The 26,949-nt window shown below is 49.2% G+C and overlaps 1 protein-coding gene across 6 annotated transcripts in view; it reads right to left on the bottom strand.

Moving 5' to 3' along the window:
• LOC147108938 (DENN domain-containing protein 3-like) overlaps positions 1 to 26,949 on the bottom strand; it is a 168,834-nt gene that overhangs the window by 105,351 nt on the left and 36,534 nt on the right. Inside the window, exon 1 of one of the 6 annotated variants that reach the window (XM_086005900.1) lies at positions 17,885 to 17,968. The exons of the other annotated variants lie outside the window; for them this stretch is intronic. The gene's annotated coding sequence lies outside the window, so the exon portion shown is untranslated. Of the gene's footprint in view, positions 1 to 17,884; positions 17,969 to 26,949 lie in introns of those variants that run through there. 6 annotated transcript variants of the gene reach the window in all.

Raw genomic sequence — 26,949 nt, 5'->3', positions numbered from 1 at the left:
GGTGCCCAGAATTGGACACAATACTCCAGTTGAGGCCAAACCAGTGTTTTATAAAGGTTCATCATAACTTCCTTGCTTTTGTACTCTATGCCTCTATTTATGAAGCCCAGGATCCCGTATGCTTTTTTAACCACTTTCTCAACCTGCCCTGCCACCTTCAACGATTTGTGCACATATACCCCAGGGTCTCTCTGTTCCTGCACCCCCTTTAGAACTGTACCCTTTAGTTTATATTGCCGCACCTCGTTCTTTCTACCAAAATATATCATTTTGCACTTTTCTGCGTTAAATTTAATCTGCCATGTGTTCACCCATTCCACCAGCCTGTCTATGTCCTCTTGAAGTCTATCACTCTCCTCCTCACTGTTCACTATACTTCCAAGTTTTGTGTCATCTGCAAATTTTGAAATTGTGCCCTGTACACCCACATCCAAGTCATTAATATATATCAAGAAAAGCAGTGGTCCTAGAACCGATCCCTGGGGAACACCACTGTATACCTTCCTCCAGTCCGAAAAACAACCGTTCACCACTACTCTCTGTTTCCTGTCACTTTGCCAATTCCGTATCCAGGCTACCATTGTCCCTTTTATTCCATGGGCTTCAACTTTGCTGGTAAGCCTATTATGTCAAATCAAATCAAATCAAATCAACTTTTATTGTCATTGTTAGTGCACAAGTGCAGTACAACGAAATGTAGGCTTGCGGCTCCCGAGAGTGTACAATTTGGATTAGGACACTTAAACATTTCAACATACATTTGTACATATATATTAGCATAAATATGACCATAATAAAGTGAATAAAGTGCATCGGCAGATGTGCAGGCTTTAGTGTTTATTTGTGGAGTTCAGTAGGATGACAGCCCTGGGAAAGAAGCTGTTCCTAAATCTGGTCGTACGGGTGCGAATGCATCTGTAGCGTCTTCCAGATGGTAGGAGGGTGAACAGACTGTGGCTGGGGTGGGTAGGGTCTTTGATGATGGTCCGTGCCCTCCGTAGGCAGCGTTTCTGATATATATGTTCTATGGTCGGTAGCCGGGTGCCGGTAATGCGTTGGGCAGTTTTGACTACCCGCTGCAGGGCTTTCCGGTCATGGGAGCTACAGCCGCCGTACCATACCGTGATACAGTTTGTCAGGATGCTCTCTATAGTGCAGCGGTAGAAGTTAGAGAGGATCTTTATCAAACACCTTTTGGAAATCCATGTACACCACGTCAACCGCATTGCCCTCATAAACCCTCTGTTACCTCATCAAACAACTCAATCAAGTTAGTTAAACACGATTTGCCTTTAACAAATCCGTGCTGGCTTTCCTTAATTAATCCACACTTGTCCAAGTGACTGTTAATTTTGCCCCTGATTACTGTTTCTAAAAGCTTCCCCACTACTGAGGTCAAACTGACTGGCCTGTAGTTGCTGGGTTTATCTTTACACCCTTTTTTGAACAAGGGTGTAACATTTCCAATTCTCCAGTCCTCTGGCATCACCCCCATTTCTAAGGAGGATTGGAAGACTATGGCCAGTACCTCCACGATTTCTTCCTTCACTTATGACTCTATGACTTCCCTCAGCATCCTAGGATGCATCCCATCGGTGCATCCCATCCGCTCCTGGTGACTGATCTACTTTAAGTACAACCAACCTTTCTCGTACCTCCTCTTTATCAATTCTTATCTCATCCGGTATCTTCACTATTTCCTCTTTCACTATGACTTTGGCAGCATCTCTTCCTTGGTGAAGACAGATGCAAATACTCATTTAGTACCTCAGCCATACCCTCTGCCTCCATGAATAGGTCTCCTTTTTGGTCCCTAATCAGCCCCACCCCTCCTCTTACTACCCTTTTACTATTTACATGCCTATAGAAGACTTTTGCATTCCCTTTTATGTTAGCTGCCAATCTAATGTTTCCTGATCTAATGAGATCACTGAAATGTTTGCGACACTGCACCCAGGTCCTCCTGAGCACATCCCTGCTTGTGACCTCCTCTGCAATCTGCAACCCAATCTGCAACCAGGCTGCGTTGGTCTCCTGGGGAGGTCTCTTCTGCTTATTGGAAGGGAAGAGGACCTCCCTGCGTGCTCTGATTCCCTCCATAAGCATATAGAGGGAGTCATCGGAGATCCTGGGTGCAGCCCTCTGCCTCTGTGCAGTCATTGTCATTGTTAGCAGCACGCCAATGCTGTCATGCACTGACAGCACTATGTTAGATTAAACTTCAAATGTAATGTGGCCATGGTCCCTTTAAAGATCTCGGCTGAAAACACGTCATGAATGACGTCACTAGACCCGCTCCATCTCATTGGGCCGGGTAATGCACTGGGCAGGTTTAACAGGCCCCATTAAGGTAAGTTCATTGTCAACAGCGGGATTGAGCCAGCAGCGGGGTCGTGAGCCGCCACGGACACCGGCTGCACCAGACCTGCCCAGAGGCGCCAAATTCCGGCCGATGGGTCGAATGGCCTCCTTCTGTGCCGTAAGTTTCCATGATTCTAACCCCACTCCGCCATCCACCTTCCGCCCACAGCCCCACCATCTCCTGAAGTACCTCAGTTCCGCTCCTACTCTGCTCACTATGGACCTCGGCCCTTCGAACATTGGCCCTGATTCCATCCATTCTACCGTCTCTCCCTTTGGCCTTTTGGAATCCTCCCTTGCACAGGAATTACAGTCAGTCAGTGCTGGTGTTCATCCTTTACACGAGCAGTATCCCAATCCCAATCCCAATCCCGCCCTGTTCCCGTATCTCTTTACTCCCCTTTCCTTTAATCACCTCTCGAACCGCATCGCTTCCTAAATGTTGACATGATCAATCACTAACTCCAGTAGTGAATTCCACAGCCTCACAAAGAGGGTTTCTCCATCTCTCTGTCCTAAATCTCTTGCATTTAATCTATGTTTCCCCTGTTCTAGAACCCTCTCAAATCATGAGAAATATTCTGTTTCTATCTACTCTGCCCCACTCCTTCATCACATTACATAAGGACATAAGAACATAAGAAATAGGAGCAGGAATAGGCCACTTGGCCCCTCGAGCCTGCTCCGCCATTCAATAAGATCATGGCTGATCTTGGGCTCTATGTTAGATAGATATTGTCTTATTTACGTCTCTTTGAGATGCTTCACCTCTCCATTTCTCCGAGATTCCCCTCTCTCCTCCAGTCATAACATGACTCTACTTTGAGTTGCAGTTCTGGGGGGTGTTTTCTATCTGTGCCCAGACCTTGCTGCTTGGGCACTGTCTGGTTTTGTTTTAAGTAGAATCACATCAACAGGGTAATTGTTGAGGTCGGTATGTATGTCAACAGCATTGATACAGCACCTTTAAGGTGGTAAAACGTCCCACAGGAGCGATTATCAAACCAAATTTGACACCGAGCCACATAGGGAGATATTAGGACAAGTGACCAAAAGCTTGGTCAAAGAGGTAGGTTTTAAGAAGTGTCTTAAAGGAGGAAAGAGAAGTAGCGAGGCCGAGAGGTTTAGGGAGGGAATTCCAGAGCTTGGGGTTTGGCAGCTCAAGACACGGCCACCAATGGTGGAGCGCTTAAAATCAGGGATGCTCAAGAGGACAGAATTGGAGGAGCGCAGATATCTCGGGGGGTTGTAGGGCTGGAGGAGGTTACAGAGATAGCAAGGGGCGAGGCCATGGAGGGATTTGAAAACAAGGATGAGAATTTTAAAAATCGAGGCATTGCCTGACGGGACCCAATGTAGATCAGAGAGCACGGGGGCGATGGGTGAACAGGACTTCTAATGCTAGTGAACTGGTGGACTCTCCCCCATTGATTGATTGTCCCCTTCCTTACTGGTCTCCCACAGGCCTCCTATCTGCACCTGAGAGGGAGGTAGAGGCGTGCCCAGAGACAATAAGCAGATGTGCAGCAGCATCTACTTCCGCCTTATGGATCAAGGACTAATTAATAGAAAGAACTGTAACCAAATTGTATTAACTTTTGTAGACAACTGGGGTGATCTTTTTTTCCCCACACTTAGACACGACAAACACGTACCACTCTTTAACCTATCATAGAAAAAGATAAAACTTAACATGAAATCCTTATATATTTCGACCTGGAATATCCAAGGTCTACGCTCTTCACTGCGAGAAGTGAAGAGTAGGACCCCAGAGTTCATAGAGGAAACTAAAGATCTAGATATTATCATTTTACAGGAAACTTGGTATAAAGGAAAAGGACACACCGGCTGTCCCCAAGGGTACACTGAGCTAGTGGTCCCCTCCAATAAATTACCAAGTGTAACCCAAGGCAGAGACTCCGGAGGCATACTGATCTGGTTTAAAACAGAACTTAAGAATTACATCAAATTTATAAAAAAGGGCGAAAACCATATGTGGCTCAAACTTGAGAGGGAGATTATCTCAAACACCCAAGATGTTTACATTTGCGCACTTTATATCCCTCCAATCGATTCCCCGTACTACAAAGAGGACACCTTCTCCAACATGGAGGGGGAAATTATCCAATACCAGGCCCAGGGGAACGTGTTGATCTGTGGGGACCTCAATTCAAGAACGGGCGAAGAACCAGACTTCACCAATAATCAGGGAAACAATTACGTATTCGGGAATAACCACTTTGACATCCCTTCCCTTCCATACAGGCATAACTGCGACAAGCAGTCAAATACCAACGGTAAACAGCTACTACAGCTCTGTCGAAACCTGGGTCTGTACATTGTCAATGGTAGGTTCATAGGAGACCTCCTAGGAAGATCGACCTACTGCTCACCTCTTGGCTGCAGCACAGTAGACTATATGATTACAGACTTGGACCCATCCTCTTTCAGAGCATTCACAGTCAAACCACAAACAACACTGTCAGATCACAGTCAAATTACTATGTTTCTCAAAAAGACAGAAACAAACAACATAGAAACACAACCCAGTAAACTGTACAACACCAAAAAATCGTACAGATGGGCCAAAAACGACACGGAAAAATACCAGAAAACAATTAGCAATGCATCAACTCAAGCTCTCTTAGACACCTTTCTGGATAACATATACACTCACAATAAAGAAGGCGTAAACCGGGCAGTTAGTAAACTAAACAATATTTTTGATAATTTGGCAACAAATGCAAACTTGAAAGCTCGCAAGAACAAACCCAAAACAAAAAACTATGAAAAATGGTTTGACCATGATTGCCATAACATGAGGAAAAAACTTAGAAAACTATCAAACCAAAAACACAGACATCCAGAAAACGAGGAATTACGCCTTACTTATTGTCAGACGCTAACACAATACAGAAACACACTCAGGACCAAAAAAGAGCAATTTATTAAGAATACACTCAGCTCCATGGAGGAATCCATTGAGTCGAATTGTTTCTGGGACAACTTGAAAACACTACACAAAAAACAACACGACGATTTGTCCATTCAAAATGGGGACACATGGGTAAACCACTTTGAAAAATTATACCAGAAAAACACACTAGGACCAGAGCAACACCAAATACGCAAAAAACTTGAAAAGCTTGAAATGGCCATAAAAGATAACCAAAACCCGCTAGACGCCATAATAACAGAAAAAGAACTTCTTGAAAAACTCAAGGACCTGCGACCAGGAAAAGCTTGCGGGACAGACGGCATACTAAACGAGATGATTAAACACGCAGACGACAAACTGAAACTGGCTATCCTAAAACTCTTCAACTTGGTTCTGAGTGTCGGTTATTTCCCTGACATCTGGAACAAAGGACTCATAACACCCATATACAAAAGTGGGGACAAAATCGACCCAAACAACTATCGAGGCATCTGTGTAAACAGTAACCTGGGGAAGGTATTCTGTAGCATCATAAACAAAAGACTTATAAACTTCCTTGAAGAGCACAATGTCTTGAGTAAAAGCCAAATTGGATTCCTGCCAAACTATAGAACATCCGATCATATCTTCACCCTACAGACCCTAATTGACAAACACGTTCACCATAACAAAAGCAAAATCTACGCATGCTTTGTAGATTTCCAGAAGGCTTTCGACTCCATCTGGCATGACGGTTTATTCCTGAAACTTATCGAAAGCGGGGTAGGAGGGAAAACATATGATGTAATTAAATCAATGTATACAAACAATAAATGTGCAGTTAAAATTGGAGACAAACAAACAAAATACTTCCCACAGGGGCGGGGGGTGACACAGGGCTCGCCAATCTCACCGACACTCTTTAATATTTACATTAATGGATTGGCAAAACTACTTGAACAATCTACAGCACCCGGCCTCACCCTATATGAATCCAAGGTTAAATTCCTCCTCTATGCCGATGACCTGGTTCTGCTGTCACCAACTAAGGAGGGTCTACAGCAGAACCTGGACCTGCTGGAGTCGTACTGCCAGACTTGGGCCCTGACAATAAATCCCCAAAAAACCAAAGTCCTTGTGTTCCAGCAAAGATCCAAACAACATGGACCCACAATAAATTTCACAGTAGGAACCAAAATTGAACAAACCACTCACTACACATACTTGGGCTTAAAAATCAGTTCTACGGGAAACTTCAAACTGGCTGTGAATGAACTGAAAGAGAAAGCAAGAAGGGCTTTCTATGCCATCAAAAAATCAATCCAAATAGAAATCCCAATTAGCATTTGGCTCAAAATTTTCAAATCAGTAATTGAACCAATTGCACTCTATGGCAGTGAGGTCTGGGGACCACTAACACAACAAGATTTTGCAAAATGGGACAAACACCCAATTGAGATCCTACATGCGGAATTCTGTAAAAGTATCCTCCGGACTCAAAGGAAAACAGTAAACAACGCATGCAGGGCGGAACTAGGCCAATACCCATTAATAATCACTATCCAAAAAAGAGCCACCAAATTTTGGAATCACCTACAAATGAGCAACCCCCAATGCTATCACTACGACGCCCTGAAATGCCAAGAGCTGACCATAAAGAAGAATACCCTCAGTCAACTAGTCCTGGGACTCAGTGAAGTAACTACTAACAATACTAACAATAACCAGCCCCAGGACAGTGACAGGGTAACACAAAGAATTCGACCCAACACAATCGTCGCTAAGCAAAAGGAAAAATATCTGTCATATTGGGCAGAAACAACAAAAACCCAAAGCAAACTCAATTGCTACTTGGCCCTAAACAGACAATACAACATAGCTGATTACCTGACCATGGTAAAGGATAACAAACTGAGAAGAACCTTGACAAGGTACAGACTTAGCGAACATAGCCTAGCGATCGAAAAAGGCAGACACAGGCAGACCAGGCTGCCAAGAGAAGACAGGATATGCTCTCACTACAGTCAGGGAGTAGTTGAGACAGAGATGCACTTCCTCACAGCCTGTGGAAAATATCAGGGCATCAGAGAGAATTTCTATCAAAAATTCTCACAAATATGCCCTGAATTCAGAAATCTGACTGGCAACCAAAAACTCCCATTCCTACTGGGGGAGGAGAGAAGCTGTGTAACACTGGCGGCACACTATGTTACAGCTTGCCATGAACAGAGGGACAACCAGTAAACTAAGACAAGAGTATATATAAACAAGGCGAAAATATATTTATAAACTCAGGGATATACCTGTTTATACACTGTATGAATGGAACCGCGTTTATGTGTTCAACCATAAATGTATTTTGATGCTTTGGCAACATAAGATGTACCTTATCATGCCAATAAAGCGATTTGTATTGTATTGTATTGTATTGTCTCGGGCAGCTGGACCGCCCAAGGACAACTCACCTTGACCTTCGCTCCTGTGTGGCGATGGTTGGCCTTTGCTTCGTATCTCTTTGGGTCAGCACAGCTCAGATCAGGAATACAGGGGAGTGCAGGAGACCAAACCTTCCTCCTGTCACTCCACAGTCCCCTCTATCTAACTCACTCATGACCAATTGATTACTAATAGAGGACCTGACAGCGAGACTGGCTAATGACATAAGCACAGGAAGAGGCCATTCAGCCCCTCAAGCCTGTTCTGCCATTCAATGAGATCATGGCTGATCTGTATCCTAACTCCATCCACCTGACTTGGCTCCATGTCTTTTTATCTCCTTGTCTAGCAAAAAACGATCGCTCTCAGATTTAAAATTATTAATTGAACCAACATCTACTGCTTTGTGTGGGAGAGAGTTCCACACTTCCACCACCCTTTGTGTGAAGAAGTGTTTCCTAACTTCTCTCCTGAATGGCCTGGCTCGGATTTTAAGGTTCTGTCCCCTTGTCCTAGACTCCCCCACCAGCGGAAAAAGTTTATTTCTATCTAACCTATCAATTCCTTTCAAAATCCTAAAAACCTCAATCAAATCCCCTCTTAACTGTCTATATACCAGGAAATACAAGCCCAGTTTGTGTCATCTCTCTGTAAACATTCAGTGCGTCACTCGAATTTCGATTACCATAACTTACATCTTTAACCCAACAAAATATCTCAACGTGGTGATCAGAAGCAGACAAGTACTGGAGTCTGACCACGGTGCGGTCAAAGAGGCTGGTTGGAGGAGGCTTTTGAAGGTGGGGAGAAATGGTACCAAGAGGCGTTGAGAGAGAATTCTAGAGTGCAGGTTGAGGGCTATGACTGTGGAGCCGGGAAAGAGTCCCCCGCGTTAGGCCAGAGTCAGGAGAGCACGGGGATTTAGCGCTGCGACATGAGGTGGAGGCTGCAGAGGTCGGGTGCAGCAAAGCTGTGGAGGGACAAGGATTTTGGAATCACTATGTCTCGGTGACAGGGGAGACAGAGGAGATCATTAATGACAGGGGAGGTGGGTGCCCTTATATGGGGCTGGAGGCGGGCAGCAGGGTTGTGGATGTGTTGACTGATGTAGAAGTCCTGGAGGTGACAGAGGTCAGGATGAGAGCTTCAGAGGCTGGTGATGTTGGAACTGGGCAGCCCCGATGATGGATTGCACGTGAGGTTTGAATCTCAGCTCAGGTTCACTCCGAGGCTGACTTTAACTGTGGCCACCTGCTGTAACTGGGCCAATAGTGGCCAGCAAATGGCAACTTACCGCTCAGTTTATGCTGGTACTCCAGCTGCCGCCATCTTGGAAGGGGCCTTTAGATAGGCGGCCAGAGCACCTGCCTGCTTCAGGCGTAGATTACATTTAATACGCAAACTGGGGTCCTATAACATACATAGTGTCAGCTCAGTGGGCAGCACTCACACCTCGGAGTCAGAAGGTTGTGGCCAATTACGGTCCTATCATCTAATTACCGCCCCATCAGTCTACTCTCAATCATCAGCAAAGCGATGCAAGGTGTCATCGACAGTGTTATCAAGCGGCACTTACCCACCAATAACCTGCTCACTGATGCTCAGTTTGGGTTCCGCCAGGACCACTCGGCTCCAGACCTCATTACAGCCTTGGTGAAAACATGGACAAAGGAGCTGAATTCCAGAGGTGAGGCGAGAGTGACTGCCCTTGACATCAAGGCAGCATTTGACCGGGTGTGGCATGAAGGAGCCCTAGTAAAACTGAATAAATGGGAATCGGGGGGGAAAACTCTCCACTGGCTGGAGTCATACCTAGCACAAAGGAAGATGGTTGTGGTTGTTGGAGGTCAATCATCACAGCCCCAGGAGTTCCTCAGGGCAGTGCCTAGGCCCAACCATCTTCAGCTGCTTCATCAATGACCTTCCCTCCATCATAAGGTCGGAAGTGGGGATGTTCACTGATGACTGCACAGTGTTCAGTTCCATTCGCAACTCCTCAGATGATGAAGCAGTCCATGCCCGCATGCAGCAAGGCCTGGACAACATCCAGGCATGTGCTGATAAGTGGCAAGTAATATTTGCGCCACACAATACCAGGCAATGACTATCTCCAACAAGAGAGAGTCTAACCATCCCTTGACATTCAACGGCATTACCATCGCCGAATCCCCCACCATCAACATCCTGGGGGGGTCACCATTGACCAGAAACTTAACTGGACCAGCCACATAAATGCTTTGGCTACAAGAGCAGGTCAGAGGCTGGGTATTCTGCGGTGAGTGTCTCACCTCCTGATTCCCCAAAGCCTTTCCACCATCTACAAGGCACAAGTCAGGAGTGTGATGGAATACTCTCCACTTGCCTGGATGAGTTGCAGCTCCAACAACACTCAAGAAGCTCGACACCATCCAGGACAAAGCAGCCCGCTTGATTGGCACCCCATCCACCACCTTAAACATTCACTCCCTCCACCGCCGGCGTACCGTGGCTGCAGTGTGTACTGATGTGCCTCAATAAATCCGAGACTCGATGTTAGCGAAACAAAACAAGGCTTTTATTGACTTAGAAGGTAACACACAGGAGAGAGGTATCTTCCATCCAGAGCTCTGCCGTACTGGATGTGCTGCAGGCTGGGCCAGCTTACATAGGGGCCAGGTATGGGCGGAGCCCTACACATAGTACAATACAATGGGCCAGGTATGGGCGGAGCCCTACACATAGTACAATACAATGGTGAGGAAACGGAACAGAGGTAAGGGAAATGAAACTGAAACCAACCACAGTCACAGGCAGTGATGAATGGAATATTTCATCACATTCACCCCTTCTATAGATTTAGTCTGTTCGGGGGTTTGATAGTCCTCTGCGACCGACGTGGCTGTTGTGGTGCCGCGGGTGTCGGCTGGGTGTCCCCGGTGGCCTCCTGGGTCTCTGCCGGGGGTGCCGCCAGGGTTGTTGAAGGGGTAGTTGGTGGGGGTGCCGTTGGTCGATGTTCTTCCGGGGGTGATGAAAGAGTAGTGGGTGGGTAAGAGTTGCTGTGATCGTTGTTGCTGCTATTGTCATGGTTGTTGTCGTTACCGGCTGGGGCGACGTCTTTTATGGACACGGTGTCCTCCCTTCCGTCAGCATGCCGGACATACGTGTATTGGGGGTTGGCGTGGAGTAGGTGCACTGGCTCCACGAGAGGGTCCGTCTTGTGGCCCCTCACATGCCTTCACACGAATACCAGACCTGGGGTGGAGAGCCATGACGGCATGGATATGCCTGAGGTGGATTTCCGGGGAAAGACAAACATTCGTTCATGAGGCGTGGCATTAGTGGCAGTACACAATAGCGACCGTATCGAATGGAGCACATCTGGGAGGACTTCCTGCCAGCGGGAGATAGGGAGGCCCTTGGTCCTTAGAGCTAGAGTGACTGCTTTCCATACTGTCCCGTTCTCTCGCTCCACTTGACCGTTACCCCGGGGGTTGTAGCTGGTGGTACGGCTCGTGGCGATCCCCCTGGACAGCATGTACTGGCATAGCTCTTCACTCATGAAGGACGCCCCCCTGTCCGTATGGATGTAGCTCGGCATACCAAACAGGCAGAACAGGCTGTTGAGGCATTTAATGACTGTGGCGCTGGTCATGTCTGGGCAGGGGAAGGCGAATGGGAACCGGGAGTATTCATCCACAATGTTCAGGAAGTAAACATTGCGGTCGACAGACGGGAGGGGGCCCTTGAAATCTAAGCTGAGCCGCTCAAAGGGCCGTGTAGCTTTGATTAAGTGGGCTCTATCTGGGCGGTAGAACCGAGGCTTGCACTCAGCGCAAGTGCGGCAGTTCCTGGTCAGAGACCGAACTTCCTCAATCGAGTAGGGTAAGTTACGGGACTTTATGAAGTGGAACAGCCGCGTGACCCCTGGGTGGCAGAGGTCGTTGTGGAGGGTCTGTAGCCGATCCCCGGTGGCGCTGGCACACATCCCTCGTGAGAGGGCGTCAGGGGATTCGTTAAGGGCCCCTGGCCGGTAAATGATGTCATACTCGAAGGTGGAGAGCTCGATCCGCCACCTAAGAATCTTATCATTTTTGATCTTCCCCCTCTGTTTATTATTGAACATAAACGCTACCGACCGCTGGTCGGTAAGTAGGGTGAAACGTTTGCCGGCTAGGTAGTGGCGCCAGTGGCGCACTGCCTCCACGATGGCTTGGGCCTCCCTTTCCACGGAGGAGTGTCTGATCTCGGGCCCTTGGAGGGTCCTCGAGAAGAAAGCTACGGGCCGCCCCGCCTGGTTGAGGGTGGCCGCCAAGGCAAAGTCAGACGCATCACTTTCCACTTGAAATGGAGTGTTCTCGTCCACTGCCTGTAGTGTGGCCCGCTCAATATCCTGCTTAATGCTTTTGAAGGCGGCGTGGGCCTCAGCAGAGAGCGGAAAAGAGGATGCTTTCAAGAGGGGGCGGGCTTTGTCGGAGTAGTTGGGGACCCATTGGGAATAATAAGAAAATAACCCCAGGCACCTTTTCAGGGCTTTGGGAGTGTTGGGCAGGGGCAGCTCCCGTAGGGGGCGCAATCGGTCGGGGTCTGGTCCGATTTCCCCATTCTCCACCACGCTGCCTAGTATGCAGAGGCGCGTGGTGTTGAAAACGCACTTGTCCTCGTTGTAGGTGAGGTTGAGTTTTTGTGCGGTTTTCAGGAACCTCTCGAGGTTCGAGTCGTGATCCTGCTGGTTGTGACCGCAGATGGTGACGTTGTCGAGGTAGGGGAAGGTTGCCTGCAAGTGGTGGTCATCGACCATGCGGTCCATCTCCCTCTGGAAGACCGAGACCCCATTCGTCACCCCAAAGGGGACTCTGAGGAATTGGTAGAGGCGTCCGTTCGCCTCGAAGGCGGTGTACGGGCGGTCCTCTGGTCTGATAGGGAGCTGGTGGTACGCTGACTTGAGGTCGATGGTGGAGAACACCCGGTATTGGGCGATTTGGTTCACCATTTCTGATATGCGGGGTAGCGGGTAGGCGTCTAGTTGGGTGTACCTGTTGATCGTTTGGCTATAGTCGATCACCATCCGTTTCTTCTCGCTACCCCTTACCACTACCACTTGGGCGCGCCACGGGCTGTTGCTGCGTTCAATAATGCGCTCTTTCAGGAGCCTGTCTACCTCGGTCGCGATAAACCGCCTGTCCTCCCAGCTGTACCTCCTGCTTTTGGTCGCTATTGGCCGGCAGTTAGGGGTAAGGTTCGTGAATAGCGAAGGCGGCTTTACCTTCAGGGTAGCCAGACCGCACACTGTGAGGGGCGGCTGGGACCCACCGTACTTGAGCGTGATGCTGTGGTGGTTGCACTGGAAATCCAGGCCCAAGATCATGCTCGCACATAGATTCTTTATGATTAATACTTTAAAATTATCGTATACAGTTCCGTTAACGGACAATTGTACCGTGCAGTAACCCATAATGGTCGATGTCTGGGTTTTATCAGCCATAGAGATGGTACCCCGAGTAGGGACCACCTTTAGGGAGAGTTGTTGTGCCAGTTCAGGGTGGATAAAACTCTCCGTGCTTCCACTGTCAATTAAACATTTAACCCCGCACCTGTTTACCTCGATGTCCACCATTGATTTGGATAGCGGGTGCGGCCTGGTCTGGTCCACTGTGACCGATGCCACTGTAGGGCCCTGATCGAGACAAGATGGCGTCCACGCTGTCTGCTCATAAGATGCCGGACCCCATGAGGTCGGGCAAGATGGCGTCCAAGATGGCCGCTCCCACGGCGCACATGCGGCGGTGGCGGGTTTTCCGGCGGGGTTCCCTCTGCACACCTTCCTGAAGTGCCCCTTCTTACCACACTTAAAGCAGGTGGTGCCTTTCGCCGGGCACAGGTTTCTGGTGTGCTTCGGCTGCCCGCAGAAGTAGCAGTTGGGTCCCCGACGCGTCGCGGCTGTCGTAGGGCTTCTGGGGGGAGAGCGGGGCCCCGACGGTGTCGGGCTGCCGGGCGGGGAAGATGCCTTCCAAGATGGCGGTGCCCTTGGTGCGCACGTGGCGGCGTGGACGGCGCGGGCTGAAGAGTAGGCGTCCGAGTTTCTCTGGGCCACATCCAGGGATCGCGCTGTGTCCGCAGCCTGTTTCAGGTCCAATCCCGTTTTTTCCAGCAGTCTCTGCCGGATGTAAGTGGAGCTGAGGCCTGTGATAAAGGCATCGCGAACAAGCTCGTCAGTGTACACTGCGGCTTTTACATCTTGGCACTTGCAGTCTTTGCCAAGCATTTTCAGGGTGCCTAGGAATTCCTCCACTGATTCCCCAGGTCGCTGTGCGCGAGTAGCGAGCAGATGCCTAGCATACACCTCATTCGTAGGCTGCTGGTAATGCACCTTTAAGATGTCGCAGGCGGCCGGGTACGTGTCGGCGTCTTGGATGAGGGGGTAAACCCGGTGGCTTACCCAATTCCGCAGAATTCCGAGTTTCATACTCGCAGCGTCCGTAGCGCCTTTGACGGCTGCGGAATTGTCCAGGAAGAATTCCATACACATAAACCAGTGTCCGAAGCGTGCCGATGCGTCCAAAGCATGCTGGTCCAAATCCAAACGTTCGGGTTTCAAGAGTTGATCCATTGTGTTGAAAATTAAGTCAATAAAATTGATGTGTCTCAATAAATCCGAGACTCGATGTTAGCGAAACAAAACAAGGCTTTTATTGACTTAGAAGGTAACACACAGGAGAGAGGTATCTTCCATCCAGAGCTCTGCCGTACTGGATGTGCTGCAGGCTGGGCCAGCTTACATAGGGGCCAGGTATGGGCGGAGCCCTACACATAGTACAATACAATGGGCCAGGTATGGGCAGAGCCCTACACATAGTACAATACAATGGTGAGGAAACGGAACAGAGGTAAGGGAAATGAAACTGAAACCAACCACAGTCACAGGCAGTGATGAATGGAATATTTCATCACATGTACCATCTACAAGATGCACTGCAGCAACTCGCCAAGGCTTCTTCGGCAGCACCTCCCAAACCCGCGACCTCTACCACCCAGAAGGACAAGGGCAGCAGGTGCTGGGAACACCACCACCTCCAAGTTCCCCTCCAAGTCACACACCATCCTGACTTGCAAATATATCGGCCGATCCTTCATCGTCGCCGGGTCAAAATCCTGGAACTCCCTCCCTAACAGCACTGTGGGAGTACCTTCACCACACAGACTGCAGCGGTTCAAGAAGGCAGCTCACCACCACCTTCTCAAGGGCAATTAGGGATGGGCAATAAATGCTGGCCTTGCCAGCGACGCCAACATCCCAGGAATGAATTTAAAAAAAATAGGAATGAGCTGAAGATTGTTGCGCCAGTTCGTATCTCACCATCATATTGCTCCTCGGTCAGGTCCTGCTCTGACTGTTCTCCTCTCTCTCCTGCTTGGGCACCCAGTGGGGCAGCTAATCATCACCCTGTCGTTCTTACTTTACTTCGTGTGTGGCTAAAGCTGGAATAGTTAGGTTGCACTTCAGAGAGAGCTGAAGCCCAAAAACATTTTAAAGACCCCTCGCCTGAACAAACATAGAATCACAGAATGATGCAGCAGAGGAGGAGGCCATTCGGCCCATCATGCCTGTGCTGACTCTTTGAAGGAGCTCTCCAATTAGTCCCACTCCCCCGCTCTTTCCCCATAGCCCTGCAATTTTTTTCCCCTTCAAGATACACGTGAGGTCCATTCATTCATCGTTTGTCACGATGACATCATGTGCCTATAACAACACAATTACACATTTCAATGCGATTTAGAAACATCGAAACATAGAAGATAGGAGCAGGAGTAGGCCATTCGGCCCCTCGAGCCTGCTCCGCCATTCAATGAGATCATGGCTGATCATCCAAATTCAGTACCCTGTCCCTGCCTTCTCCCCATATCCCTTGATCCCTTTAGCCTTAAGAAATATATCCAACTCCTTCTTGAATATATTTAATGAATTGGCCTCCACTGCCTTCTGTGGCAGAGAATTCCACAGGTTCACCACTCTCTGGGTGAAGAAATTCCTCCTCATCTCTGTCCTAAATGGTTTACCCCTTATCTTTAGACTGTGACCCCTGGTTCTGGACTCCCCCGCCATCGGGAACATCCTTCCTGCATCTAGTCTGTCTAGTCCTGTTAGAATTTTATAAGTTTCAATGAGATCCCCTCTCATTCTTCTAAACTCAGCGAGTATAAGCCCAATCGACCCAATCGCTCCTCATACGTCATTCCTGCCATCCCAGGTATCAGCCTGGTGAATCTTCGCTGCACTCCCTCCATGGCAAGAACATCCTTCCTCAGATAAGGTGACCAAAACTGCACACAATACTCAAGGTGTGGTCTCACCAAGGCCCTGTACAACTGCAGCAAGACATCCTTGCTCCTGTACTCAAATCCTCTCGCTATGTGATGGAATGTTTTGCAAAAACTGAAAAGAGTGAAGACGGTCATGGTTGACTAGTACATAGGAACAGGAGGATGACATTCAGCCCCTCCAGCCTGTTCTGCCATTTAATTAGGTCATGATGTGTATCTTAACCCCATTTACTCGCCTTGGTTCCGTAACCCTCAATATCCTTTTCTAACAAAAGTCTATCAATCTCCGTTTTCAAATTTTCAATTGACCCCCAGCCTCAACAGCTCTTTGGGGGAGAGAGTTCCAGATTTCCACCACCCTTTGTGTGAAGAAGTGCTTCCTGACATCACCCCTGAACGGCCTGGCTCTAATTCTAAGGTTCTGCCCCCTTGTTCTGGACTCCCCCCGCCAGAGGAAAGAGTTTCTCTCTATCGACCCGATTGAATCCCTCTATCAACTTAAACACCTCGATTAGAGCACCCCTTAATCCTCGACACTCGAGGGAATACAAGCCCAGTCTGTGCAACCTGTCCTCGTAATTTAACCCTTTTAGTCCCGGTATCATTCTGGTGAGCAGCATTCCGTCGATGTACTGCCTGGTGTGCGCTCTGAGAGATCGAGAGCAGGGAGAACGCTGGTTCTATTTGCAGTCTATGTTGAGCCAGTGAACTACAGCTGGGGCAGTGGTTAGCCTCAGTACCCCTGGGTTAGTGAGGGGAAGCATCAACAACAACTTGCATTTATATAACGCCTCGTCCCAAGGCCCTTCACAGGAGCGATTATCAAACAAAATTTGACACCGAGTCACATAAGGAGATATTGGGGCAGGAAGCTTGGTCATAGAGGTAGGTTTCAGAGCGTCTTAAAGGAGGAGAGAGAGGTAGCAAGGCAGAGAGGTTTAGGGAGGGAATTCCAGAGCTTAGGGCCCAGGCAACAGAAGGCATGGCCGCCAATGGTGGAGCGATTAAAATCGGGGATGCACAAGAGGCCAGGATTGGGATGGAGGAGATTACAGAGATGGGGAATTAGCTGCTATCGGTGTCCAGCAACTCCTGCTGCAGTGCGCGAGTGTGTGGACTTTGGGTGTGGGGGTCAGGATGATGCAGAGATCTGGTTCTGGTCTCCATATTACAAAAAGGATATCGAGGCACTGGAGAAGAGATTATTAAAGAGGGGTGACCAGATCGAGGTCTTTCAAATTATGAAGGGGTTCGATAGGGTAGGGGTAGAGATGTTTCCACTTGTGGGGGAGACCAGAACTGGGGGCCATAAATATAAGATAGTCACTAATAAATCCAATCGGGAATTCAGGAGAAACTTCTTTACCCAGAGAGTGGCGAGAATGTGGAACTCGCTACCACAGGGAGTGGTTGAGGTGAATAGTATAGATGCATTTAAGGGGAAGCTAGATAAACATGAGGGAGAAAGGAATAGAAGGATATGTTGATGGGATGAGATGAAGAGGGTGGGAGGGTGGGAGGAGGCTCGTGTGGAGCATAAACACCGGCACGGACCAGTTGGGCCGAATGGCCTGTTTCTGTGTTGTACATTCTATGTAATTCTATGTAGATGTGATGTCCTTCATGGTGGAATAGTCTGCCAAGACCTGAAAGGAGCCAGAGAGGAGAGTTAGCCTGGAGGAGGAGAAGAGAGGAATTTGGAAGAGAACGGAAAATAAAAGAACAGAACAATGACGTTTTAAAACCATCTCAAATTCACACACACACTGAGGAACTGGATCCAAACGTGAACTGCTCACGGCTCAGGTATTTGCTTAACCCTTACCCTGCTGAACTGCGCGCCTCCTGCAATGACCAGACTTTGACTCTTACCCTCTTTGAGAAGAGACTGTAATTCTGCCCAGCGAGGACATCAGATGGCGACGGTTTAAAAACTGAAACTTGCAGTCCGACAGATGCAAAGTCACTTCCTCCCCCTCCCTCCCTACTCTGTAAACAGCCAAGGCAGCCGATGCCTCTTCCTCTGCTCTCACCGGCCCCGAGTGAACTCGATTGTGAGGCCGTGCTTTCATAAAACATTCATCTGTTGCTCAGAGCTGACGGGACGGTTTCCATTCACGAAGGTTCAGTAACTTGACTCCTGCCCCGACAGCCTGTGTCCTGCTCTCGGGAACAGTCTCCAGTATCACCGACAGCCAAGGCAGCCCGTCAGTGACTCCCTCCCCAGTACTGCTAAACCCTCCTCTATTCCCCCCACCCCCTGCCTAAACCTCTCTGCCTCTCTCTCTCTTCCTTTAAGACACTGCTTAAAACCGACCTCTTTGATCAAGCTTTTGGTCTCCTTTCTTAATATCTCCTTATGTGGCTCGGTGTCAATTTTTTGTCTTAAAATACTCCTGTGAAGCGCCTTGGGACGTTTTACTACGTTAAAGGCGCTATATAAATACAAGTTGTTGTTGTAACCTTAAAATTAGAGCTAAGCCGTTCAGGGGTGATGTCAGGAAGCACTTCTTCACACAAAGGGTGGTGGGAATCTGGAACTCTCTCCCAAAAAGCTGTGGATGCTGGGGGTCGATTGAAAATTTCAAAACGGAGATTGATCGATGTTTGTTGGGCGAGGGTATTAAGGGATACGGAACCAAGGTGTGTAGATGGAGTTAAGATACAGATCAGCCACGATCTAATTGAATTCCGGAACAGGCAGGAGGGGCTGAATGGCCTCCTCCTGTTCCGATGGAGCCTGCACTGATCCCTCTTCAGGGTTTCTCCTCCAGGGGCTCGCTCCGCTGACCTAGCAGCAGCCGGCTCGCTTCCTCCCCCACCCACCCACCCCCAACTCCCCCGGGGCCAGTGTGCAAAACGTGCAAATGGTGGGACTCTTCGCTCATTTTGTGTGTCGTTAACACACAGCCGTTCTTTGACCCTCAGCCCCAGTACTGAAGAGAGGATTTGCTGACCTCTTGAAGCTGATGGTGCCAATTAATTAATAGGAATGAGCCTGTGCGGTGGTGTCTGTAAGCTTGGTGTCATCGGAACAGGAGGAGGCCATTCAGCCCCTCCAGCCTGCCCCACCATTCATGGCTGATCTGTATCTTAACTCCATCTACCCGCCTTGGTCCCGTAATCTTTAATACCCTTACCTAACAAAACTCTGTCAGAGAGTGTGTGTGAATCTCGGGGACACTGGGGCCCGAGGGACAAGAGATTCGCTGGTGCACGTATAGACGCCACTTGCTAGGTGCGTCCCTTTTGGGAATTAAAGACAATATTTGATAGTAAAGAAGCAGAGTTGGGTTCAATGTCACCTCAGGTTGTTCTCCTTGGAGTAGTGAAGGCTAAGAAGAGATTTGACAGAGGTGTTTAAAATCATGAAGGGTTCAGATAGAGTAAATAAAGATAAACTGTTTCCAGTGGCTGAAGGGTCGATAACCAGAGGGCACAGATTTAAGGTGATTGGCAAAAGAACCAGAGGGGAGATGAGGAAAAACTGTTTTACGCAGCGAGTGGCTAGGATTTGGAACGCACTGCCTGATAGGGCGGTGGATACAGATTCAATAGTAGCCTTCAAAAGGGAATTGGATAAATACTTGAAGGAGAAAAAATTGCAGGGATATGGGGAAAGAGCAGGGAGCGGGACTGACTGGATTGCTCTTCGAAAGAGCCGGCGCAGACTCGATGGGCCGAATGGCCTCCTCCTGTGCTGTAAACTCCTATGGTTTCACTAAACTTAAAGGAAACCATTAAACATCTTCATTAAACTAAGCAAACGGGGGGGATGCCATGTGTTGCTAACACTGCACACTCAATCTCACCCCAACCAGGGGGATTCCATGTGTTGCTAACATTGCACACTCAATCTCACCCCAAAGGATTTGACTCTGAAAATGCTTACTTGTAGGAATGGTCAAATTCCTATCTAGAGATCGAGTTCGACGCAGGCAATCAATCAAAAAGGTTTTTAATGTCAAACTAACGAGTTTAAACAGATTGATGCAAGAGAACTATGAATACAGGTCTTAACAGGTCGCAGGCTCCACGAGGACTCCTTGGGCGGTCCCGTGGATGGCGTCATGACGTCATCACGTTTTTCCCGCGTTTGGGTGATCACGTGATTAGCGGCATGACGTCATCGCATTTACCCGCGCTCTTAAAAGGGACCGCGCGCTGTACATGCAAACAGTATATACAATGGTACAGATTTTAGTCTGTAGCTAACACATCGTTAAAGGGAATTATGTACAGTTGTTCAGAGCCCCTCAGTGGCTCTGCCACATGCGACCCCCCCAGAATTGTCTTTAACAGAAAAAGTCAAACGGTGAGGGGGTCTGACAAGCCTGTCAGAACGACTCCTGTATTCTCGAAGCGGAAGCTGTTGGTCGGCAGGCGGTCCGGCGGATGGCTGCACTTGTTCTGGCGTGACGACGGTGGGCGGCCGACCTCGTCTCGGTGGCTGTGCGGTCTCGACGGGACGGTCAAGGTCCAGGTGTGCTGGCTTCAAATGGTCGACCGAAATGTGGTCCGGTTTACCACCAACATCCACCTTGAAGGTTTTGTCTCCTGCCTCTAACACACGGAAAGGACCAGTGTATGGGGCCTTGAGCGGATCCCGGTGAGCATCGTGGCGGAGGAACACGTAGTCGGCTTGTTTCAGCTCCGCTGGAACGTGAGAGCCCTGAAACCCGTGATGCGATGTGGGAACCGGCGCGAAACATCTGGCTGCTTCCTGGTGACTGATAAGCTGGCGTGAGGCGGACCATGGCTCCGTTGGTGTTGGCAGGAAATCCCCTGGCACTCGCAGCGGCTGACCATAAACGAGCTCTGCCGCGGAAGAGTGAAGATCGTCCTTGGGGGCCGTGCGAAGGCCCAACATGACCCACGGCAGCTTGTCTGCCCATCCAGCGTCTTGGAGGCTGGCCCTCAGTGCGGCCTTAAGCGATCTGTGAAAATGTTCGCACAGACCGTTCGCTTGTGGGTGGTAGGCTGTGGTGCGGTGTAACTTGACACCGAGTCGTTGAGCCACCGCATTCCAGAGTTCAGGGGAAAACTGCGGTCCCCGGTCCGAAGAGATGTCAACAGGCACTCCTAAACGGGAAACCCATGAAGAGATGAACGCCCTGGCCACGTCCGCCGAAGTAGTAGATGACAGGGGAACTGCCTCTGGCCATCTGGTGGTGCGATCTACTATGGTCAGGATGTGCGTAAAACCATGGGAAGGTGGAAGTGGTCCTACCAGGTCCACATTAACGTGGTCAAACCGTCGCTCAGGAACTGGAAAGGTGGCTAATGGAGCCTTGATGTGGCACTGTACCTTGGCCTTTTGGCAGACCACGCAGGTGTTGGCCCAGTCGCGGACATCTTTATGCATGCCCCACCAAACGAACTTAGATGAGATTAGCTTTTGAGAAGCCTTCATTCCTGGGTGTGACAACCCATGTATGGCGTCAAACACCTTGCGGCGCCAGGCGACCGGCACAATAGGGCGAGGGTCCCGAACGGAGACATCACACAGCAACGTGGTACCAGCCGAATGGAACCTGACGTCGGCCAACTGGAGGCTAGTGGTGTTGGTGCGGTAAGCCTGCACTTCTGGGTCAGAGACTTGGTCTGCTGCCATGAGGGCGTAGTCGATGCCCAGCTGGACCGCATGCACGGGCGCGCGGGAGAGGCAATCTACCATCAGGTTGTCTTTACCAGCCACGTGCTGAATATCTGTGGTAAATTCGGAGATGTATGACATCTGACATTGTTGTCAAGATGACAACGGTTCGGCGGTCTTGGCCATGGCAAAAGTCAGTGGCTTATGGTCGACGAAAGCGGTGAAAGGATGTCCTTCCAACAAGAACCAGAAATGGCGGAGAGCCAGAAAAAGGGCTAGTAACTCCCTGTCGAAAGTACTGTACGCCCGCTCGTTACGCCGCAGTTGACGGCTGAAGAATGCCAACGGCTGCCACGTCCTGTTCACCCACTGCTCCTGAACGGCGCCGATTGCGTAATCTGACGCGTCGGTGGTGAGGGCGATGGTGGCTCTTGGTAGTGGGTGCGCCAGCATGGTCGCGTTGGCTAAGGCACTCTTGGTGCCGGTGAATGCCCGGTCCATGTCAACCGTCCAGCTCACCGGATCCTTGCCAGACTTGCTCTTGAGGGCCTCGTACAGGGGCTGCATGAGCAGTGCTGCCTTAGGCAGGAAACGGTGGTAGAAATTTACCATCCCGAGGAACTCCTGCAGGGCCTTTAAGTTCTGCGGACGTGGGAAGGATGTCACCGCCTCTACCTTCGCTTGCAAAGGAACCGCCCCCTCTGAGGTAATGTGATGTCCCAGGAAATCAATTTGGCGCAGACCAAACTGGCACTTGGCTGGGTTGATAATCAGGCCGTGTTGGCTGAGGCGCCGAAAGAGGGTGCGTAGGTGAGAGATGTGTTCCTCCTTATTAGGACTGGTGATGAGGATATCGTCTAAGTAGACGAAAAGGAACTTGAGGTCCCGCAGCACGGAGTCCATGAGGCGCTGGAAAGCCTGGGCGATGTTCTTCAACCCAAACGGCATCCTTAAAAATTCGAAAAGACCGAAAGGGGTGATGACTGCAGTCTTTTGGACGTCTTGCGGGTGCACCGGGACCTGGTGGTAGCCTCGGACAAGGTCAAGCTCGGAAAAAACGGTGTTTCCTGCCAAATGGGCAGAGAAATCCTGGATGTGGGGGATCGGGTATCGATCAGGAGTGGTGGCGTCGTTGAGGCGCCGATAGTCGCCGCAGGGCCGCCATCCGCCGCCAGGTTTTGGAACGATGTGAAGAGGCGAAGACCAGGGACTATTCGACCTGCGAATAATCCCTAAGCGTTCCATTGTAGCGAACTCCGCCTTCGCAACCGCTAGCTTGCCAGGTTCGAGGCGCCGGGCCCGCGCGTGGACTGGGGGGCCGGTGGTGGTGATGTGGTGTTCCACATCATGCTTCGTGGCCGTGGAGGAGAACGTGGGCCTGGTCAGGTCTGGAAATTCGCCTAGCAGGCGAGTGAACTCATTCGGAGTCGGGAAAGCGCAGGAGACGGTGCGCGACATGGTGTTACTACGGTGGCAAGGGATAGAGTGAAACATGGCCGCGTTGATCAGCTGCCGGTTCCTTACATCGACCAGGAGGCCGTTGGCGCATAGGAAATCTGCACCGAGAATGGCTTGCGAAATCTTGGCCGTAACGAATTCCCAGAAAAACCGCTGGCTGCCGTAGCACACCTGGACCCGCCGTCTGCCGAAGGTCCGAATAGCTCCGCCATTAGCCGCTTCGAGGGGGAGGCCATGCCTCCCAGCCTGTACATCAAGAGCTGACGTGGGTAGAATGCTGCACTGCGCTCCGGTGTCGCACAGGAACCGACGACCGGAGAGGGTATCTGTGATGAAGAGCAGCTTGCCTGCATTGCCAATTGCCATAGCGGCCGCGGGGCACCCGTTAGACCCGTTCTTCATTGGACGGAGCTGTTGTTTTTTTTTTTGAGAGCAGCTGCAGGGAGGGCGGCAACATCTCGCCTTCGCGCCAAACCGCGCGTGGTAGAAGCACAGCCCCGCGGGCTGAGGAGCTGGGGCGGCGTCTGTGGAGGATAGGCGCCTCGTGGCAGCGCAGTACTGTTGCATAACTGCGAATATTTTGTCTGCCTCGGCAGCGAGCGCTGCGCAATCTTCGACCTCGGATCTCGCCAAGGCTGCTTGCACTTGCTCCGGTAATTGGCTGAGGAATAACTCTCTGAAGAGAAAGCATTCCGGTTCGGAGCCAAGGAGTGTGAGCATTTGGCTCATCAGCTCGGAAGGTTTGGAGTCCCCGATCCCGGGCATAGCGAGCAGCCGACGGGCGCGCTCTGATTTCGTGAGCCCGAAAACCTGTCGCAACCGCGCCTTGAGGGTCTCATACTTGCTGTCAGTTGGGGGGTTCCCGAGAAGACTGACGATCCGCGAGGCGATAGAGCCGTCGAGTGCGGAGACCACGTATAAGTATTGGGTCTGATCCTCAATGATACCTCTCAGGGCGAACTGGGCTTCAACTTGGATGAACCACGAGGTCGCTTGTTGCTCCCAGAACTGCGGCAGCTTCAACGAAACGGCATTTGCCTCCATGCTGTGTTCCTTTTGCGAAATCCGTTCACAAAAGTCGGGGTCACCAATGTAGGAATGGTCAAATTCCTATCTAGAGATCGAGTTCGACGCAGGCAATCAATCAAAAAGGTTTTTAATGTCAAACTAACGAGTTTAAACAGATTGATGCAAGAGAACTATGAATACAGGTCTTAATAGGTCGGAGGTTCCACGAGGACTCCTTGGGCGGTCCCGTGGATGGCGTCATGATGTCATCACGTTTTTCCCACGTTTGGGTGATCACGTGATTAGCGGCATGACGTCATTGCGTTTACCCGCGCGCTGTACATGCAAACAGTATATACAATGGTACAGATTTAGTCTGTAGCTAACACATCGTTAAAGGGAATTATGTACAATTGTTCAGAGCCCCTCAGTGGCTCTGCCACATACTGACTATTTTGAGGGTCACGGTTAGTATAAAGTGATGGCTGGAGCTTTCAGTTAAAGTAGGGATGGAACTGGTCCATTCCAGAATGCTGGATCTACGTGGTAGTGCCGGAAGGATCCTACGAAATCCCAGGAAAGTTAAGTGCTGGAAAAAATGTGCATTTGTTTTGAAGTTTCATGGACATTCAATGAGACAAGCAGGGGAGGGGCCAGGAATAGGAGGACACCAAATAAAGGCAACTCGAGTCAGGCTTGTCTTGAGCTCATTACCTCGCACTGCCTCTGCCAGCTTAGCATTGCAGTTCATGTGGTGATGTGTTCTGTTAAATGTCAAAGATTTTCTTCTGTACATTTCTAACATTTATTATTACAACTGGCACAAACAACTCGCGCATTCTTGTATCACAGCAGTGTGTCGGGGGCATACTTTGCAAATGTGTCGTTGGTTGATGTTTGGTCAGGATGTGGTTTCAGTGCTAGATTTCCATTGACTGCGAGATGCCCTGAGAAACCAGCATCTACAACTTGCATACATGTATCAAAATTGTTGTGTATGTACCTTTAAGGGAATAACTGGTCTTAGACTGCAGTACCGGCAGTGACCACCCCTGTATAAAAGGCCCTAGCAGGCTTCTGTATTTCAATCTGACGTTGCCTCCTGTTCAGTAAAGTACCTGTTAAACTGTTCTCCCGAAGTCCGTGTATTATTGAGGCGCGGACTTTACAAAAACATCCTCCAACAAGAATTGCTCTTAATGTTATGTTAATGTTCTGCTGGAGTTCTGGTGGTTTTCCCAGTTGTGTGGAGAATGTTTAGCAATTGTGAGCATTTGTTGAAGAATATCTTTAACTACCGATCCTATCTCCTACGAAAGGTAAACGGTCACACCCTGTTCTATTTGTTTCTCGGGATGTGGGTGTCACTGGCAAGGCCGGCACTTATTGCCCATCCCCAGTTGCCCGAGTTTCGATACAATGAGTGTAAGCGCTCGGCCACTTCAGAGGGCAGTTAAGAGTCAACCACATTGGTGTGGGACTGGAGTCAGACCGAGTAAGGACGGCAGGTTTCCTTCCCTAAAGGGGCATCAGTGAACCCGTTGGGTTTTTACAGGCCCTGACTCTCAAATACGAGTATCCTCCAATTGTGCTGGCTCGAGTGTCTCAAAATTATCACCAGCACGGAACAAAAACATGTTTCTGGTCTCTCTATTGCAATTTTTTGAGCGTTTTTATTTTAATTTCTCCTCACTGAGACCTGCTCTGTATTGTCTGTTTCTCTGAATGGATCCGTTAAAAGTCACCTTAAAAATTGAAAAGCTTCCCCAACAATTGAGAATAAGGAAAGAGACACACATCAAGCGCACAGGCAATGTGTAAACGCGCCATGCCTGATGGGCCTGAATGATGGTTCAAGGAATTGAAACTTTACATTTTTAAGATTCAAAATAGAACTATATCCTGGTGTGATTCAGCATTTCCTCAGGCCCCGAGTGTTTACTGTGATTTATGCCAATTTACGCTGAATTTAAGTTTGAGCTTTTCCCAATGAGATTGGGTAGAACCCGACATCAGTAAATGCGCTCAGCTTCAGAGGCAAGGTCTGGGTTTCACCCAGGGAGGAAACTCCAGGCCGGGATAGTTAACCCCTTCCCTAACTCCATCATTAAGCCCCCGACTGTGAAGGGGAGGTGGAGGAAGAAATATGCAGATAAATTAGGGAAATGAGTAGAAAACATAGAATAATCATCATGGGGGATTTCAACTACCCCAATATTAATTGGACAGATGAGGTAGGTAAAGGGGATAAGAGAATGGAGTTCCTACAATGTGTACAGAACTCCTTTCTAACCCAATATGTAAGAAGCCCAACAAGGGAGGTTTCGCTATTGGATCTAGTAATGGGGAATGAACCAGAGCAGATAAGAGAAGTAAAGGTAGGGGAACATATAGGCAATAGTGACCATAATATAATACGCTTTAAGATGTAAATTAAGAAGGACATAAGTATGACGGAAACCAGGTTAATAGATTGGAGAAAAGCTGATTTTTGAGGGGCTGAGAATAGAACTTGAGAAAATAAAATGGGCAACAATATTGGCAAACAACGATGTAGAACAGCAATGGGAAACATTTAAAACGGTGTTCAACAGAGTGCAGGAAAAATATATTCCGCTAAAAGGAAAGAACAAAATAAATACTAATGAGACTCCATGGATGAATAAAACCATAAGGGAACAATTGAGGGTAAGGAAAGAGGCATAGATTAAGTACATGGACAGCAGGGGAGTGCATGATAAGAGAGAATACAAAAAGATTAGGAGAGCAGTCAAAAAATAATTAGGGAGGCAAAGAGGAACTATGAGATTAAATTATCCAGGAACATAAAACAAAATAGTAAAATATTTTACAGGCACATCAATAAAAAAAGGAA

Source organism: Somniosus microcephalus, chromosome 13, assembly GCF_052327205.1.
Source record: "Somniosus microcephalus isolate GS21.2 chromosome 13, FLI_Smic_1.0, whole genome shotgun sequence".
Classification (NCBI taxonomy): Eukaryota; Metazoa; Chordata; class Chondrichthyes; order Squaliformes; family Somniosidae; genus Somniosus; species Somniosus microcephalus.
Note: the sequence above shows the minus strand (reverse complement) of the source record. Positions and strands in the feature narration are given on the sequence as shown.